The sequence below is a fragment of the Dermacentor silvarum genome, chromosome 10 (assembly GCF_013339745.2).
Source record: "Dermacentor silvarum isolate Dsil-2018 chromosome 10, BIME_Dsil_1.4, whole genome shotgun sequence".
Lineage (NCBI taxonomy): Eukaryota > Metazoa > Arthropoda > Arachnida > Ixodida > Ixodidae > Dermacentor > Dermacentor silvarum.
The window spans coordinates 108,612,170-108,629,995 of NC_051163.1; the positions used below are offsets into that span (position 1 = coordinate 108,612,170).

A 17,826-nucleotide genomic window follows, 5' to 3' on the forward strand; every position below is an offset into this window, starting at 1 on the left:
GAAGACCTATATGGCATTTATGAAATGCTGGATCAAGGCATAGATCCTCATCTTGGTACATTCAACAACCTGGATGTCTTGAAATTTCAATAACTCTACTAATTATATCATCCTGAAATTTCGTTACTCTATGTATCTTATTGTGACGGGACGAACAATAGCAGCAAACAGAAGCACGGCTTTCAAGATTTCGGTTGGTGTGCCATGGTGGTCGCAGTGCATCGTCGTCGACCGCTTCGGAGCTCCGTCGTCTGGCGAGAATACCCCGCACCACCACCAATGTGTGACACGATGTGAAATAGATGAAAACAGAAGTGCGGTTTATAAACAGACTATTTACAGACTTGTTGAAGATGGCTGAACATGCGCAAAGTCCCGGCGATTGTCGTCTTCATTAATCTCAATATAATTTCCTTTTTTTCTGGGAGAACACTGAAACTCTCCGTTTAATTCAACCAGTGACACGTCCTTTGCCCATGGATATTCAAGCAAATAATCACAGCCCGCGCAACAAAATAACGGGGCCTTTGTGCGAAATGTTGTTTATTATTGACCCGACGGCCGACGCACTGAATGCAATAAACCATCTCACATCCTTTGCGCATGACCACGTGAAGTGTGTGCTGTGACGTTGCATCAACCCACAGCGTGGGAATGCGACTGAGCTCAATGAGTTCCGCTGCGTCTTAAAGACAAACAGTCGTCTTATCAGAGAAACAACTGCAGAGGTGGTGACAGAAGACTCAGAACCCGCTTTTAAAGCGCAACTCTTAAGCGGCCGTTTCTGGTTTGAGAGTCGGCGTCCATAGACGTAGCTGAGTGAACACGCTCGTGCCACATAGGGCTCGCGCGTTTGTCGTGTTCTTTCGCAGATGACTCCAATGCCACTCATCATGCCAGCGTTCCCAGAGTGCCCCTCCCTTTGTGAAGGCGCTGACGGCACTGGCCCACTGCCAGTAGGAGCGGTGATTTCGGTCTCAAGTGTCGCGAAATTATAATACGTATACAGATGCGCTGAAATGTCGCATTAGGGGGTGTCGTAATCGTCTGAATTTTTTTTATTGCGATAGCAATTATATGGACACTCCAAAGCAGATTTCTGCCGTCGGCGTCGCCGTCGCCGTTGCCGTCGCCGTGAGGTTCCGTATGACGTCAATGGAGATGAAATCGTCGCCGCGCGCCGCCGAACGCTGTATGTGCGAGTGAAAGGGCGCGAGGGACGCGCGCTTTCACGGGGAGTGAACGCACGGCGGAGAACAAACGCGCGTTCTTTGCCGTGCTCCCTTAAGGGCTGCAGAAGTAGGCGTCTCTTTCCTCCTTTACAATCACCATATTATTGCGATAGCAATTATATGGACACTCAAAAGCAGATTTCTGCCGTCGGCGTCGCCGTCGCCGTCGCCGTGAGGTTCCGTATGACGTCAATGGAGATGAAATCGTGGCCGCGCGCCGCCGAACGCTGTATGTGCGAGTGAAAGGGCGCGAGGGACGCGCGCTTTCACCGGGAGTGAACGCACAGCGGAGAACAAACGCGCGTTCTGTGCCGTGCTCCCTTAAGGGCTGCAGAAGTAGGCGTCTCTTTCCTCCTTTACAATCACCATATATGTAGAGCAAACGCGCCTTCTTCCGATGCGCGAGAGGCCGTGGGGGAGGGGGGGAAGGAGGAGGGAAGGGAGGCGACGTTTAGCTGCGGCACCAAGTGCCTATTTATATCAGAGGCTCCGGCAACAGTCACCAACGCCGCACGCATTTTGAGCGAACGCGGGCAAAATGCCGACGGCGTCGACAACAGTTCGGCGCGTTGCCGGTGCTGCTGCATGTCCAAGTTTATACAGCTGATAAAGCTAATATCATTACTCCGTATATCTCTCTACAAATTTGCTATCGCAATTGATGCTTCACCTTTCAGGTGAAACTGCGACAACTTTATGTAGAGCATACGCGCCTTCTTCTGACGCACGAAAGGCCGTGGGCGGGGGGGGGAGGGGGAGGGAAGGGAGGGGACGTTTAGCTGCGGCACCAAGTACCTATTTATATCAGAGGCTCCGGCAACAGTCACCAACGCCGCACGCATTTTGTGCGAACGTGGGCAAAACGCCGACGGCGTCGACAACAGTTCTGCGTGTTGCCGGTGCTGCTGCATGTCCAAGTTTATACAGCTGATAAAGCTACTATCATTACTCCGTATAGCTCTCTACAAATTTGCTATCGCAATTGATGCTTCGCCTTTCAGGTGAAACTGCGACAACTTTTTTCATTTATCGCTTTCGAGGAGATTTGTTTCTTTTTGTCTTCTGTAATTTGTTCCGTAAATACGTAGATACATGCTTATTAAATTTCCTCATCGAGATCCAGCCCTCTTTCAGCACGCAACAGCGACTCTGGCTTAGAGAGTGTCAGACGATTTCGGGCCACCATCCTCGCAAAAATGAGATCCTTGTTTACGACCCAATGCAACGATCTGGTTACCAGGGACACCATAGTAGGGCGCTCCGGGTCAATTGCGACCACCTGTGGTTTTCCTAACCTGTACTCAATTCACGGTACACGAGTGTTTGTGCACTTCACCACCATCGAAATGCGGCTGCCACGGCCACGATTGGATCCCCCGCCTCGCGCTTCGCAGCGGTACGCCATAGCCACTTAGCCAGCACAGCGGAAACCATCCTCGAATCGAACCTTGGTATCGGTTTTGATTACATATTTGTCCGAACGTGAGAATAAGCATAGGTTGCCGTGTTTCTATAGTGAAAAGTGCTGTTCAGCGACAATTTTTTTATATTCCCATGCAGTGTTCGTCGATTTTTTCCGCGGCATACAAGAAATTGAACACAGTTTAAGAAATTGTGCAGAACCTTCTGTCTTCACCAGGGCAATGAAGAATAGTATAAAGCTACAATTGGGTCACAACTTCTCATTCTCTCACAAATTATGCACAAATGTCCTTTTTTTGCGCTAAGGCAACTAAGGTAGGCGACGCGAGTGCTAGTGTGCTACGATAACAGCGCTGCCTTTCAGGGTGGGGACGCCTTTTCATTCAGTCCGCGCCGCCCTTCAAAAGCGCCTACACTTTGCTGGTTCTCTCTTGCATGGTTGTGTACTGCTGTGGTTGCTTGCCGGACGCATTTCTTTATTGTGTTTTCTGCTAGGTGTGGGTGTGTGCGTACCTGTAGCTGATGCCCAAGGCTATTTACAATTTATTTACACGGAAGCCAACGGAGGCCAAGATGGCGACCCTATATCAAGCGGGAACACGTCGCCTTCCTCCTCTTCAGTGCAGTCACACTGTGGCGGCTGATCCGTATCATCACCCCCGGCAGTTGAAGCACCATTCCGGTGCGTAAGCTACACATCCGTGGTAGGTAAGTAGGTAGGTGCAACTTTATTCGACAAAAGGTGTCGTTCAAGGGGGGAGGTAGTGCTCGTGCTCTGCGCGGTGAAGAAGATGTTCAGGGTGATATGCCCGGGAGAGAGATAAATAAAATGAGAGCGAGAGAGACACAGACGTATTCACGGAGCAGGTCTGCTGGAACGCGTTGTCGGCATTGCAACGCAGTGGAAAGCGGTGTGCGCATTTCGGCCAGCTTCGCTGTGTCTTGAGCTTTGCGTGGCCTAGTGCAAGCTTTCGCTTTTTTTTTGCGTACCGGCCAGATCAAAATGTGGCCGTCGTTGGTGGAAATTGAATCGGATACCTCGTGCTCGGCATCAGACATCCGTTTGTACCCTAAGGAGTGATATCGAATTGCGTGAGTCAAGTGAACACGTTCTGGCTCGCCGGAGACAGTCATGCCTACTTGGTCCCTTTCTACTTAGTTTTTTTTTCTTTCTTTTACTCAGGCTACTACGCTCAAGAAGTTCCGTGCACCCACAGCCACTGGCACTTCCCGAGTTTAAGGTCAGTTGCACCGTCTCCACAAAGTCGTTGACATTGAAGTTCAACTCTCTTGTGCAACTGCATTGGGTAACCATGTTATAAAGGGGGAGAGAGAAATGTTGTTGAGTTATAGAGAGGTTAGCCCAGCGACAGGCTTGCAATGCGGCGTCAGGTGGGATGATAAGAGTGACAAGAGAAATGTAGTGAAAGAAAAACAGCAATGCGTGTTCACACACACACACACACACACACACACACATATATATATATATATATATATATATATATATATATACGCACATACAAAGACACACTCACATAAATACACGCATGTTAATCTGCATGCACAAAAGTGATTTTGGCAACCTCAGTGAGTCCTCAATACCGCAGGAAAGCTAAAAACGCCTCGTCAGAGCCCAGTTCGAAGCTACGATCTCGGTCAGACGTCAACAGCTCCCCTTGTCGGATAGACCGCAGTCCATAATGTCGTAAATCGCAATACTTGCGCCAACGGGAGGATCACGAAAGGAGTGCGCACATTTGCAGGACAGCGCTTATATGCGTGTGTACCTTTTGCTGTCGTCCCGTCGGCGCAAGGCTTGTCATTTACATTACCGAACCGACAAACACAGCAAGGTGTGGACGTTTAGGCTCGTGTAGAATTATCGGTACGTGCTCTTGTTTTCTGAGGCGCTGAGAGTGTTCGGGGAGACGGCAGCTAGCAGTCTTGGACGAGAAAAGACTGCACCTGTCCTTTTTTTCCACTGTAATTTAGGTGCTCTGGTGTCACAAAAATATAAATTCTGAACATTGCAGGCGCATAATCAGAGATGTTCACTGACCACGCAAGGACGACAGAGATCGCACACAAGAACAACAGATAATGACCAAGTGGTGCAGATAGGTGCGCAATCAAAAATAGTGTCCGTGTAGCCTACCTGAAGAAGCGCTTGAGAGCCATTTGGCACTTCTCGAATTCCTTGTCTAATGTGAACATCAGCCAAGAGAGCAGCAGGCAGCGTGTCTCAACCAGAGCAGGTCAGGCAATCTCGAGCTCGCGCCTCCCGGAAGACTGGCGATGTGTCTGCTGACGCCGGGCATTCGTCTTCACTACAATCACCCCCCATGGAAAAAGGAGCCATCATGGCGACTCATAGTGAACATAGAATCACGGGGTCGTAATACGGCTTCAGGCGTTGTACGTGGCCGGTTTCACGACCACGACAGCGTTGGTCCGTAGGTGGTGTGACCGGCTCGACAATATAGTTCACAGGCGATATCTGCTCTACAACGCAGATATCACCTTGATATCTGCGTTGGTTGGTCTTCGGGTGCCATGGGGATTTGCCAATAGCCGGACGGTAGGGTACTTGATATTTCGAGACAAGCTTGGATGACAGGCCAGCAGGAACGGCATGAACCCAAAGCCACACAAGGGAGTCTGGAAGAAAGTGACAATGCGGGTGATCATTGTCACGTCGAGATTTCTGTTGCCATTGGTCGACGGCTGTAATAGAACGGGTGAGCTGACGGCATTCTTCGGCGTGGCGGGCAACTTCAGAGATGGGCGTACATTCGGATGAATCAAGTGTGTACGGAAGAATGGTGTCGAGGGTAGTCGAAGGTTCGCGGCCATACAAGAGGAAGAATGGGGAGACGTTTGTGGTCGCCTGTGGCGCAGTGTTGTAGGCGAACGTGATGAATGGCAAAATGAGGGTCCCAATCAGTGTGATCAGAGGCGACGTATCTGGAGAGCATGTCGCCAAGGGTGCGGTTAAATGTTTCCGTCAGACCATTAGTTTGAGGATGGTAGGCGGTGGTGGTGCGATGAACGATGCGACATTCAGCAAGGGGCGCGTTTACGACTTCGGAAAGGAAGACACGTCCTCTATCACTAAAAAGTTCGCGAGGTGCACCGTGACGGAGAATAAAGTTTTTCAGGAGGAAGGATGCTATATCACGAGCGGTGGCAGCAGGCAGAGCGGCTGTTTCTGCGTATCGCGTCAAATGGTCGATGGCGACGACTATCCAGCGGTTTCCGGAAGCCGTGCCGGGAAGGGGTCCATACTGGTCAATGCCAATGCGATCGGAGGGCCTCGCAGGACACGGGATTGGCTGGAGTGGACCGGAAACATGCTGAGCAGGAAGCTTGCGGCATTGGCACTGAGGGCACGACCGAATGTACTTGCACACAAAGGTGTACATGCCGCGCCAATAAAACGTGGAGCGAAGCCGGGTGTACGTCTTGAAGACACCCGCATGGGCATACTGCTGGTCAGTATGGAAAAGCAGAACATATTTCGCCACGAAGATGTCGAGGTACGACCAGCAACCACTTGCGGACGTCAGAGACGTAATTCCGGCGATAGATAAGTCCATCCCGAATTTCGAAGTGGGATGCTTGACGGCGCAAAGCTCGAGAAGGTGGAGGAGCAGTCGACGCATTTGAAAGAAAGCGGATAAGAGCACTAATCCAGGCATGTTTGCGTTGCAACGAAGCCATGTCGCAGCCTGCTGGGAACGAAAGTACTTGGTCAACGGCAGAGAGGCACCCTTACAAAAAATTCTAGTAACGTTCAATTAAATTTTTTTAGACAAATGTTACTAAAACCTATGAACGGTCTATTGAAAGTTCTCAAACCGTTTTTAAACTTCCTAAGTACTTCATACCAACATCTAGTCGACTATTGGCCACCGAGATTCAATTAAAATTTCATTTACAAACTTTCTTAAAACGATGAATGAACATCCTTCAAACATTAAAAGCAGGGCGTCTTTTTACTTCTTAGAAACATCCTAGCAACTTTTTTTCTTCTTTTTGCCGTTCGCCTTAGAAACATACTTGTAACTTTTTTCCAACTTTCTGTTGCTTGACCTAGAAACTTCCTAGTAACTTTTTTCCTACTTTTTGCTGTTCGCCCTAGAAACATCCTTGTAACTTTTTCCCAACTTTCTGTTGCTTGACCTAGAAACATCCTAGTAACTTTTTTCCTACTTTTTGCTGTTCACCCTAGAAACATCCTTGTAACGTTCTTTCAACTTTCTGTTGCTTGCTCTAGAAACATTCTTGTAGCTTTTTTCCAACTTTCTGTTGCTCGCCCTAGAAACATCCTGGTGGCATTTATCGACTTTTTCCAGCATTTTTTAAAAATTGTCTGGTAGTGCTCTGATGCAACCTTGAACATATAAAAGTATGTACCTGTTAGTGAAACACACCAATCTTTTCAAACACTGATGTTTATTTTCCAACCCTTTCATACATGCCCTAAGAAGCCACAAGCAAGCAGTGACTATAATGTGGTCTGGATATCTCCCGTGTTCTTGATATCCCTCTTGCTGCAAGCCTAAAGGAGGAAAAATGCAATAATAGTTAGCCTTATGAATTGTATCTGGTCAAGATAGCATGATGCAGTCATCCACAAGAATTTGACTTCGAATGACATACAATCAAAACGAAGATTTCAACTGACTGCCTTGCCACACATACTTAGAATGGCATTCACACCTCTGGGGTGCAAAGCTTCTTTTTGGGCGACGTCCTTGTGGGTATTGGAACGCCACCCAAAAAGTGACTGAAGCATTGCTGAAGCAAAACTGCTGCACATAATATGCATGTGTTACATGTAGGAATCGTACACTTGTATAAAGTAGCTGTAAATCAGTTGCAGTAAAGATACTCAAAGTTTTTAGAATGGCTTCAGCGAGATATGCCGAACTCAATAAATGTGATGACATGCATAAAGCACTTTTTGCCTAAACCATGTCTTTAGGTGGTAGAAAACATTTTTATAGACCCTCTAGTGCGCATTATTCACAGTTTCAAAACTCAATTTGCTAAAACCACAACAAATTATTATATTAAAAAGTGACTATTTCAATATTTCCACCAAGTGCAGGGCAGCTTGAGCATGAAGCAAGGTTCCTTGTGACATCTCAGTAAATCCGAGGTAGTGAGCATGTGGTACCACAAACCACAGATGCACACATGTTCTGGGCAGTAGTCAGCACTGTTACCATGTCACTGGAAGCTTGTGTATTAGGCAGCTGACAAGTAATATGAAAGAAAAGGTAAAAAAGATTGTTTGCATTTCAGATAAGTGACAGCAAAGAACAAGCTTTATCCAATGTCAACTGGAGAAGGGCAGAGACACGCTGAAAAAAATGCCAATGTAAAGGCGAACGCTCAGTGTTCAGCTGCACTGTCCTGGCTTGCTACTGCCCGCAGAAAAAAAAGTGCCAATGTAACGGCGAACACTCAGCATTCAGCTGCACTGTCGTGGTGGCTTGCAACTACTGCGCTGTGCGGATTGTTGTGATTTAGCAGTTTGCGTTACCACCTCAAATTTCTGTAAAATACAAAGGAGACCAGCTTCCTGCTTGAAGCCAACCTGCACTTCGGGTGCATATTGAACTTGTCACATTAAAAGGTTATTGGTTAGTTATATGCTTGAGGAATTACCTTCTCATACTGTGGCTAGGGATTCAGCAGCTACCTAATAAAGACGAAAATCTTGCTGTTTGTATGCTCATTTTAGGAGATGAAGTACGGTACGCAATACATAAGTGTGAGCGATTAGAGGGAACAATATAGGTGCACAGGCAATAGTGTGAGAAGTGAGCTTCACAATACTCCATAATAAAAATGACAAAAAGATACACATCTCGAGACCTCATGCTTCTCAACGATTATCTTAAAAAGGCAAACTGACTAGATTAATATACAGTCTGTACAGAGTTTATCATGCAGTTACTCAAGTCAGGGTTATATTTAGCTCAGAGGAGGCTAGTTAAAGATAAGTTCATTAAACTGAGCGCCCCCCAGATGACCAAAAGTGATATGCAAGTGATTAGCCACTAGAAATCATGAAAATGGCACACACAGTAAAATGATTGCATATTACAGAAACATATCCTACAACACACAATGCAATGACAGTTTTGTACGCACCTTTGTAAAAGCACGCAGATCAGGTGCTTTATAGTGGTGCTCTCCAGCTTGCAGCAGTGCTGCAGGTTCCTGTGGGATGCCTCCAGAATCCGCACAGCCTTCAACTGCAATGAATAATTTATTGCAATGTGAATCTGGAAACCTGTCATATCAGTGTAATACTGAATTGCAAAGAGCCTCACACTAGCAGCTACATTAATGCGCGTCTCGTACGAATCTTTCCATTATATCTCAGGAGGTTACACAGTTATGTTGTAACAAGTGAGATTCCATGCGGAAATGCAGCAAACATAAGACTACCAGAAAAATCACCGAAACTCAAATATGTAATAAAGCAAAAGAGCATTGGATTATGAAAAAATATATTGAGCACATGAAAAGTCTTTTGAACCCTAGGCCGTGTTTGTTTAGCGATGATATTCCTTCTTGCTCTTCGTCAGTGGTTTGACCGACGCGCCGCCCGTGTTATGAACTGGAATAGCCGGCCGTTCACAGTGGGTGGTAAGAGTGACGTAGGATAGAGCGCAAAGTAGCGCCACGAAATCGCAGCCCTTACTTTATTACTACAAGGCACAGTCATTACCTATGACTGGAAGAGCTGGCATACTGTTCTTTAGATGAATATGTATATATAGTAAAAGCCAGCGTCTGATTGGGATGTCTCGATTAAAAAGAAACCTCGTCATTGCAATATCTGCGTATATCTGCCTTGCAATATAGAACACGACAGGTTCTATAGTTCAATATAGAATACAGACAGGTTCTCGCGATGCGGGCTTTGAAAGTGAACTGTAAACAAAAAAGTCTTCATACAAGCTAATATGTGCGCAAGCGTCAAATATAGCTATCCTGTGCCAACGCGTGAAGCCCATGACACATCGACGTATACACACCTGCAGTGTACTCGCGGAAATGCTTAAATATGGAATAATTTTCTGCCGGGAAACTACCCAACAGTAACTTGCAGTGTTTCCATAATTGTGTTCCCATTCAGTCAGAGCTGTTGCGTTTGCGCACCGCTTATCAGCCGGCGCCCAAGTCTGGCTCATCTGTTCCGGACGATAATCTGTTTCGCGCATGTGCGCTGATATGTTTTCACTCGCCCTTTGATCACGGCGTTCCTTTATAAAGGACTGCGGATCACGCCGTTGGCGCTTCTTTTTGTACACCTTCTTTCGGCAAGCATGCCGCATTAAAAGTACTATCGTGAGCAATATGAGCTCGAACACGGGAGCGCGTGGAAAATAGCCTCAAAACCTAGATAGCGTCATACGTGGATGGCGCTGCCGAAACCGGAGGTGAAAGGAGGGGCGCTCTTCCGCTAACTGTTGGCTCTCCCGCTTCGCTAGCGTACAAAACAAAATGATAAAAGTGGCGTATCCGAACGCTCAGCCAACACCGCCTAGATTTAATACAAGCATGACCTGTGCATTATGGAAGTCTACGTCACAGCCGATATCTCAGCAGCTGCAGAGCTTGATGGGTCATTTGATGTAGCTGTGCGCGTTGATGTGAATTGATATCACCGCTAGCGGCCAGTGACATGCTACAAGCTACCGTTTTGCAGCAATGATATCGAGGCGGGAGTGTGAACAGCCAGCGGAAGCGCGGCGCCCTTTCCGATTTGTTTCCAAAAGCGGCCACTGCAAATCGGCCGATGTAGGGTTCGAGGCTATTTTCCACGCGCTCGCGTGTTCGAGCTCATATTGCTCACGATAGTACGTTCTTCCTTCTCCCGGCGTCTTCTTCTCCCGGCTTGGAACCCAACTCGGCCAAACGTAACAGAGCAATCAGACGGGGTAGCATACTTCACAGGAAAATGCAAGTACGCGATAACATCAACAGAAGCTTTCGTAAAATTGCTTACTATATGTGCACCAGAAACATGGACCACTTACGCTCAGAATGTGCTCTGCTCTTGTTACACAAAGCTCATTACATGAACCATAAGCTACAACAACGCGCACAAGCGCCAAACTTGCTTACCTTTCAAGACGTAGTCAACAAACGCTCTTTCGTCTCACGGGTACCGTGGCACCAACTCTCTTTCGGGCGCAAACACTGTAGAGCTGCCGATGAACTACAGCACCACGAATGCACAACCTACAACAAATTCTTCCATACAATGAGATGAAGCCCCAGTACCAGGCTTTTCACGAGAGAGCGCAGGCAGGCGGAAACAAAGGCAGCTTGGACGGGCGCAGTAAGACACTGTTGACACTGGCGTATCGCACGAAACCCACGGCGAACAACGGCATTTCACGAGTCCAGAGGTTGTGCGATGGTTAATGCACACGATAAGAAGCACATTTTGCCTAGGCACTTCTAATATAAAATTCAACTACCACCTCACTGCAACGAGCACTCGCGCACAGCCAACGTGGTCCATGCACTACAGCAACTTGGATTGGATTGGATTAATTGGCAGCAAAACACTGCAGCAGCGCCACACTGCGGTTAACGAAAAGGAACCTGCCTCCCTGATTCGCATCGCTTCAGGAGCATAGCCTTCGAGATTCGCATTTGTCACTCAAGGGAAGTCGTAGCTGAAGCATGAGCCAATCCACCCGCCGCCCGTTCGGCTCCGTCTGCTTGAAATGACGGACGGTCTACGGGCTAATATGACACTTACCGAGCAGATATCCGTGGTCACCGCCCATATACACGTTAATTATGGCGTCAAGTGTGGTGTTTTCGAGAATATGTGCTCTCATCTTGAATTGATGAGACGATATTTCCTCTTAGCGTCAGGAATAAAGGTAACAAAACGTGGCGATGGCTGGCGTGCTACAGCAGCTGAAGCTTCGGCTGAAGTGCAACAGGCGTACTGCTTGCACGCAAGCGCAAACAAACAGATACGGCCATGCCAGGTACACAACTGACTACTCAGTAAACTGACAATCGTAAATTATTCACTTCTGTGCCCAAGCAAGCATTTACGGAATCCTTGCTGCCGTACGAATCCCGCCAATATATCAACACAACAATCACCCGCAGTTTTGAAAAGAAAGGCTCTTTTAACAGTGACCGCAGGTACTGCATTTGCGAAAGTTTTGTGTATAGTTTGCATAAAATCGTAAAGGAAAGGTTTCTTAAGAAGCCGAATTCCGAAAAAAGGTAAGCGTCGTGAAAACAAATAAATGGCCTTACGACATGTCAGAAAGTATAGGCATTGTATAGTTCCTGCTGGTGCTACTATAATACGTGGAGTAGTGGTAGCGTCTCTGCCTCACACGCAGAAGTCCCGGGTTCGAGTACCAGTCAGTCAGTGTACAACTACCTTTTTTTTTGAAGTAGGAAAACGTTATATACAATTTCACTGGGGCAGGCTAAGATATTTTACCTTAGCTACTGCTAATTATATATGCACGCGTAATAACAAAAATTATTCTGTCTCCTCGCTTTCTCTTAAACTGCAGGAAGCAATTATCAGTATGACACTTAGTTTATTCGTACTAATTATTGTATTACCGATATTGCATGTTATGCTTCTTTATTGCAGTGCTAAATGAGCAAATGAATGAAACAAATACAATTGTTATAATTTTCTTTACACAAAAGTAAAGACAGAGCCTACCAACTTTCCTTAAACTTTCTTTAAACTTTCTTCAAACGAACTTGCTTCAAGCGAAAACAAGAACGGAGCCTATCAACTTTCTTTAATGGTGCTTTAAACAAGCTTTCTTGAAACGAAAATAAAAACAGAGCCTACTAACTTTTTTAAAGCTTTCTTTGAACAAACTTCGTACAAACAAAAGGTAAAAGACAGCCTACCAACTTTCTTAAACCTTTCTTTAAAGAAACTTTCTTTCAACCGAAGTCAAAACAGAGCCTACCAACTTTCTTTTAAAAACTTCCTACAAACGAAAGTTAAAACAGAGCCTAACAATTTCCTTTAAACTTTCTTTAAACAAACTTTCTTCAGACCGAAGTAAAGACAGACCCTACCAACTTTCTTGTAAGATGTGTTAATAGAAAGTAAAAGTACATAGAGTGTTACTAAAGTTGATAGAAAGTTGGTAAGAGTTCTAAAGAAAGTAAGGAAGTATTTTTGTATGGGCAGGCATCGCTTTCGGTTGAGACAGGTGAACGGGGAAGCGCGTCGGCATCGGTGTGGTGGCAGCCAGACCTGTAGAAAACGCTCACGTCGAAATCTTGCACCCGCAAAGCCCAGCGAGCTAATCGACCTGACTGGTCGTTCAACGTGGGCAGCCAACAAAGTGCATGGTGGTCTGTAATCACGTCGAAGGGGCGGCCATAGAGGTAGGGTCGAAATTCACCAAGTGCCCAGATTATGCCCAACCATTCCTTCTCCGTAACGGAATAATTCTTCTCGGCTTTGGTGCAGGTGCAGCTTGCGTCTGCAAAGACGCACTCGTCGAATACAGATTTGCGCTGCGCGAGCACAGCGCCGAGTCCAACACCGCTCGCGTCGGTGTGTACTCCGGTCGGGGCTGTCGGGTCGAAGTGACGCAGTATAGGGGGGGAGGTCATTAGACTACGCAACTCTTGGAAGGCATCGTCACAAGCGGACGACCAGGCGTAATCGTTCAAGTCGCTCCGTAGAAGCTCATTCAAAGGAGCGGTGATGGACGCAAAATTCCGAATGAAGCGGCGAAAGTAAGAACGCAGGCCAAGGAAGCTGAGAAGTTCTCTTATGGAGGAAGGTTTGGGAAAATCAGCAACTGCACGGAGCTTGGCGGCGTCAGGAAAAATACCGTGTTTGTATACTACATGGCCAAGGATGGTGAGCTGACTTGCGCCAAAGTGGCATTTCTTCAGGTTGAGCTGAAGGCCGGTTGCAGTTAGGCACTGTAACACTTCCTCCAGCCTACAGAGACGGGTGGCAAAATCGGGCGATAAAATAACCACATCATCTAAGTAGCACAGGCACGTTTTTCACTTGAGACCACGCAAAAGGTTGTCCATCATACGCTCAAATGTTGTGGGGGCGTTGCAAAGCCCGAAAGGCATGACACAGAATTCATATAGGCCATCTGGTGTTACAAAGGCCGTTTTTGGTTGGTCTTCGGGTGCCATGGGGACTTGCCAATAGCCGCTGCGTAAGTCGATAGAAGAGAAGAACTCCGCGCCTTGGAGACATTCAAGAGCGTCGTCAATTATCGGAAGAGGGTAAACATCTTTACGAGTTATTTTGTTAAGACGACGGCAATCGACACAGAATCGAATCGATTCATCCTTCTTAACAAGAACAACTGGAGATGCCCAGGGGCTATCCGAAGGCTGAATGACGGCGCGCTTTAACATGTGAGCTATTTGGTCGACGATAACACGGCGCTCTGTCGCGGATACACGATATGGTCTTTGTCGCATTGGCTCACTGGTACCCGTGTCGATGCGCTGACAAACAGTTAACGTGCGGCCCAAGGGAACATGCTGGCTGTCGAAAGACGAATGGAACTTGTCGAGAAGGCGTAGAAGCTGGGCGCGTTGGGAAATAGTCAACGTATCGGCGATGGAGCTATGTAAAATATCGGGTGAAGTTGGCTCCTGCGCAGGGTTACAGGTCACTCCGGCGACCTCATGAGTGGCGATGGAACCAGTGGGCATGTCAATGATGGCAGCAGGGTCAACACACCGGGCACGGCCAACGCACTCCCCACGAAGCAAAGTGAGAGGACAGGACAATCTGTTGGCGATGAGCACTCTGCTGACGCCGGCATGAACGTCCAAAAGGGCGAAAGGCAGCGGGGAGCATTTGCGACGAACGAAAATTGCAGATGGCGAAAAAGTGCGATGGCATCAGCAACAATGTTGCATGACACTGTGGCAAGGGCACATGAGTGCGGTGGAATTGTGAAGTCTTCGGCAACAAATACTTTATCTTCAGGTTCACGCGCGTCAAGGAGAGGGACATGACACAGCGTTTGAAGTTCCACTTCAGCACGAGAACAGTTAGTGACGGCCTTATTAGCGGAAAGGAACTCCCAGCCCAAAATGACATCGTGGGAACAAGAACACAGCACCGAAAATTCGACATTATAGAGGAGGCCGTTGATCACAACGCGAGCAGTACACACAGCGGCAGGCTTGATGCGGTCGGCGCTGGCAGTACGAAGTGATACGTTTGACAGTGGCAAGAAGAAGTAGTTTATTGATGTGAAAATGTAGAGAGGTCGGCAAAGTTTGGCACTAATAACTGAAACTGCGGCGCCAGTGTCAACGAAGGCGAGTACAGTGACGCCGTCCACAAATACATCAATAACATTAGTCGGAGAAGGGAGAGGCCTTGGTCTGTTCGTGTGTGACGCAGTTCTTGCCTCTGGAACTACGGCGATTAGTTTTCCCGTTCTGGCGTAGAAGGACGACGACGCATCGGCGAAAGCGAGCGGCGTCGAGGCGATGGCGAACGGCGGTCAACAAAAGGGCGGTGGTCCGAGTAGGAAGACATCTGGCCAGGCTTCTGAGACGCGGAGGACGACCGCGGTACGGTGAAACGTATATTGCCGAAGCTGCGGCGGTAGGATGTTGCGTGGCGACGGCAAAATTGTGCAACGTGGCCAGGTAGACCACACGCAAAACATATTGGCCGGTTGTCAGGGGTGCGCCATTGTTCATTGTTGTGTGGGTACTGCGGCTGAACGAAGTGAGGGGCTGGGCGCAGTGGCACAACTGATGGGAATGGCGCAAAGGTCTGCGGTGGTGGCCGCGCGAGAGCCTCGGCATAGCTGAGAGGTACAGTCGCCTCGGGAAAAGCAACGGGAGTCGGTACCGACGGAGTCTCGTGGGCAAAGGGAGAGCTGTGCTAACTGGCTCATGGATGAGCTAGCGAAGGTTGGCCGGCAAAGGCGAGGGTGGTGGCGTGGTTGAAGACAGCAGCGAAAGCTGACGAGCGACCTCAGCACAGACGAACTCCTTTATCTGGCAAAGCAGAGAGTCCATCTCAGGATCCGCAGTCATGCTCGCGAGGGTTTCGTCGGACACAGGTGGGCGCCGCATGAGAAGGCGCTGTCTGCAGAGCTCGTTGAAGCTCTGGCAAAGCTCAATGACCTGAGAAACAGTGCCTGGGTTTTTGGAAAGCAGCATATGAAAGGCATCGTCGCAAATGCCTTTCATTGTGTGACGCACCCTGTCCGCCTCCGCCAACGTCGGGTTGACACGCCGGCAGAGGTCGACGATGTCCTCTATGTAGGTGGTGAACGTTTCACCAGTTTCTTGGGATCGGCTTCGTAGGCGTTGTTCAGCGCGAAGTTTGCGCACGCCAGGGCGGCAGGAAATTCAATTCAATTCAATTCAAATTTATTTCTAAAACAAATTTGGTGGTTGACAGGGCTAAAAGCTGCGGTCTGCAGCTTGACAGAGGCCCGGACACCATATTCAAGGCAGGGCTTGACCTCGACGTGCATGTCGAGCCATTAAACAAAAACATACAAAACAGAAAATACTAGTTCATCAGAATAAGAATACACTATAGGGGTAAGAATACACAATACTAGATATATTACTATAAAATTTTAAAAAAATGATTTATATACGAAGAAAAAATATATAAAAGGTCGAATATAATGAAAGGGGAAAATAACACATACATATATATATACACACACACACATATATACACATATACGTGTGATTTCACATATGCATACACACATACACATATAATACATCAGGAAAAGATATTGCAATCTGAAACACCACAGCGTCAAATACAAGCAGACACAGGATGATTTAGCTTCTGTTAAAAAAAAGAATTGCTAATGTATGTAGCTTCACGACAAAAGTGGTAGGTATGATCTAAGAAAAGAGCTGATGTAGTAATGCTAGTGTGGGCTTCGCTATATGTTCGTATTTATTGAGGATTACCGGAAGATTATATTTCAAAGACTGAAGCTTGTAAAAAGTACGGAAACGTGGTATAAGCCAAAAGTCAGGACAACGTGTACGAACATTGGTATATTGCTGAAGCAGTGCTATTGTGGTAATAAAATTTTTAAAAGTAGGTGAAGACAGATAGAATGAACGCAGAACACGAAATTCATACATATGTTGTATTTGCATAATGTTGTACAACTTAAAATAATATTCTGTGGAAGCTAAATAATCGATATTTGCGATATTGCGAACAACTTTCTTTTGTAATAAACAAATCCTTGTAATATTTCTTTGTGTAGTGGTCAACCATACGAGACTACAGTAGTTAATATGAGAAGCGAACAGCGCATAATAAATCTGTTTTTTTTGCTTCCACTGGGAGAATTGCACGGCAACGAGATAGAGCTCCTGTGGTCATTGAAAGTTTTTTGCATAAGTTGTCAAAAGGCGAATCCCATGAGAGATTTGAGCTGAATGTTACTCCGAGAATTTTATATTCATTAACGATTTCTATCCTGTGCCCGTCGCAGTATATATTCTGTTCTAAATTAATTACTTTATTTTTTGCACGGAAGAAAAGTACCTTGGTTTTAGCTGGGTTAATTTTGAGGCAGTTCGAATGTGACCAAAATACGAGTTTCTCAAGAACGTGATTACATCTTGACGCTAGGTCGGCTTCATCAGTTCCGGAGAGTAGAATAGTGCTATCATCGGCATATATGATAAATTTTGAGCTTGCGTCAATACCTACAATATCGTTTGTATATACATTAAACAAAAGAGGACCTAAAATACTGCCTTGGGGCACACCACATTTTATATGGAGGGGAGATGAATGGTAATTGCCAATGTACACACACTGAGTCCTATTGGCCAAGTACGAACGAAGTAGTTCGAGCTGCTTACCACGAACCCCGTAGTACGAGAGTTTTAGTATCAGTATGTTATGGTTAAGTGAATCGAATGCTTTACTGTAATCAACGAAAAGACCAAGAGTTATATGTTTATTTTCGATGTTTTGTAGCACACTTTCTTTAAGAGTTAATAAAGCTGTTTCAGTAGAGCGTCCTTTCCTAAAGCCAAACTGCGCGTCGGAAAGAAGATTTATTTTGTCAAAGAAGTTAGTCAGTCGAGAAAACAATATCTTTTCTAAGCCTTTAGAAAAAAT

General features: G+C 46.7%; 1 long non-coding RNA gene across 1 annotated transcript; it reads right to left on the reverse strand.

Annotated features, from left to right (window-relative positions):
• Positions 1 to 6,783: 6,783 nt before the first annotated feature.
• LOC125940576 (uncharacterized) lies at positions 6,784 to 11,462 on the reverse strand. The gene is made up of 3 exons (XR_007463766.1): positions 10,809 to 11,462; positions 8,823 to 8,926; positions 6,784 to 7,218 (listed from the first exon to the last, which is right to left on the reverse strand). It is a non-coding gene; the product is annotated as an uncharacterized LOC125940576 (long non-coding RNA).
• Between the last annotated feature and the right edge of the window lie 6,364 nt (positions 11,463 to 17,826).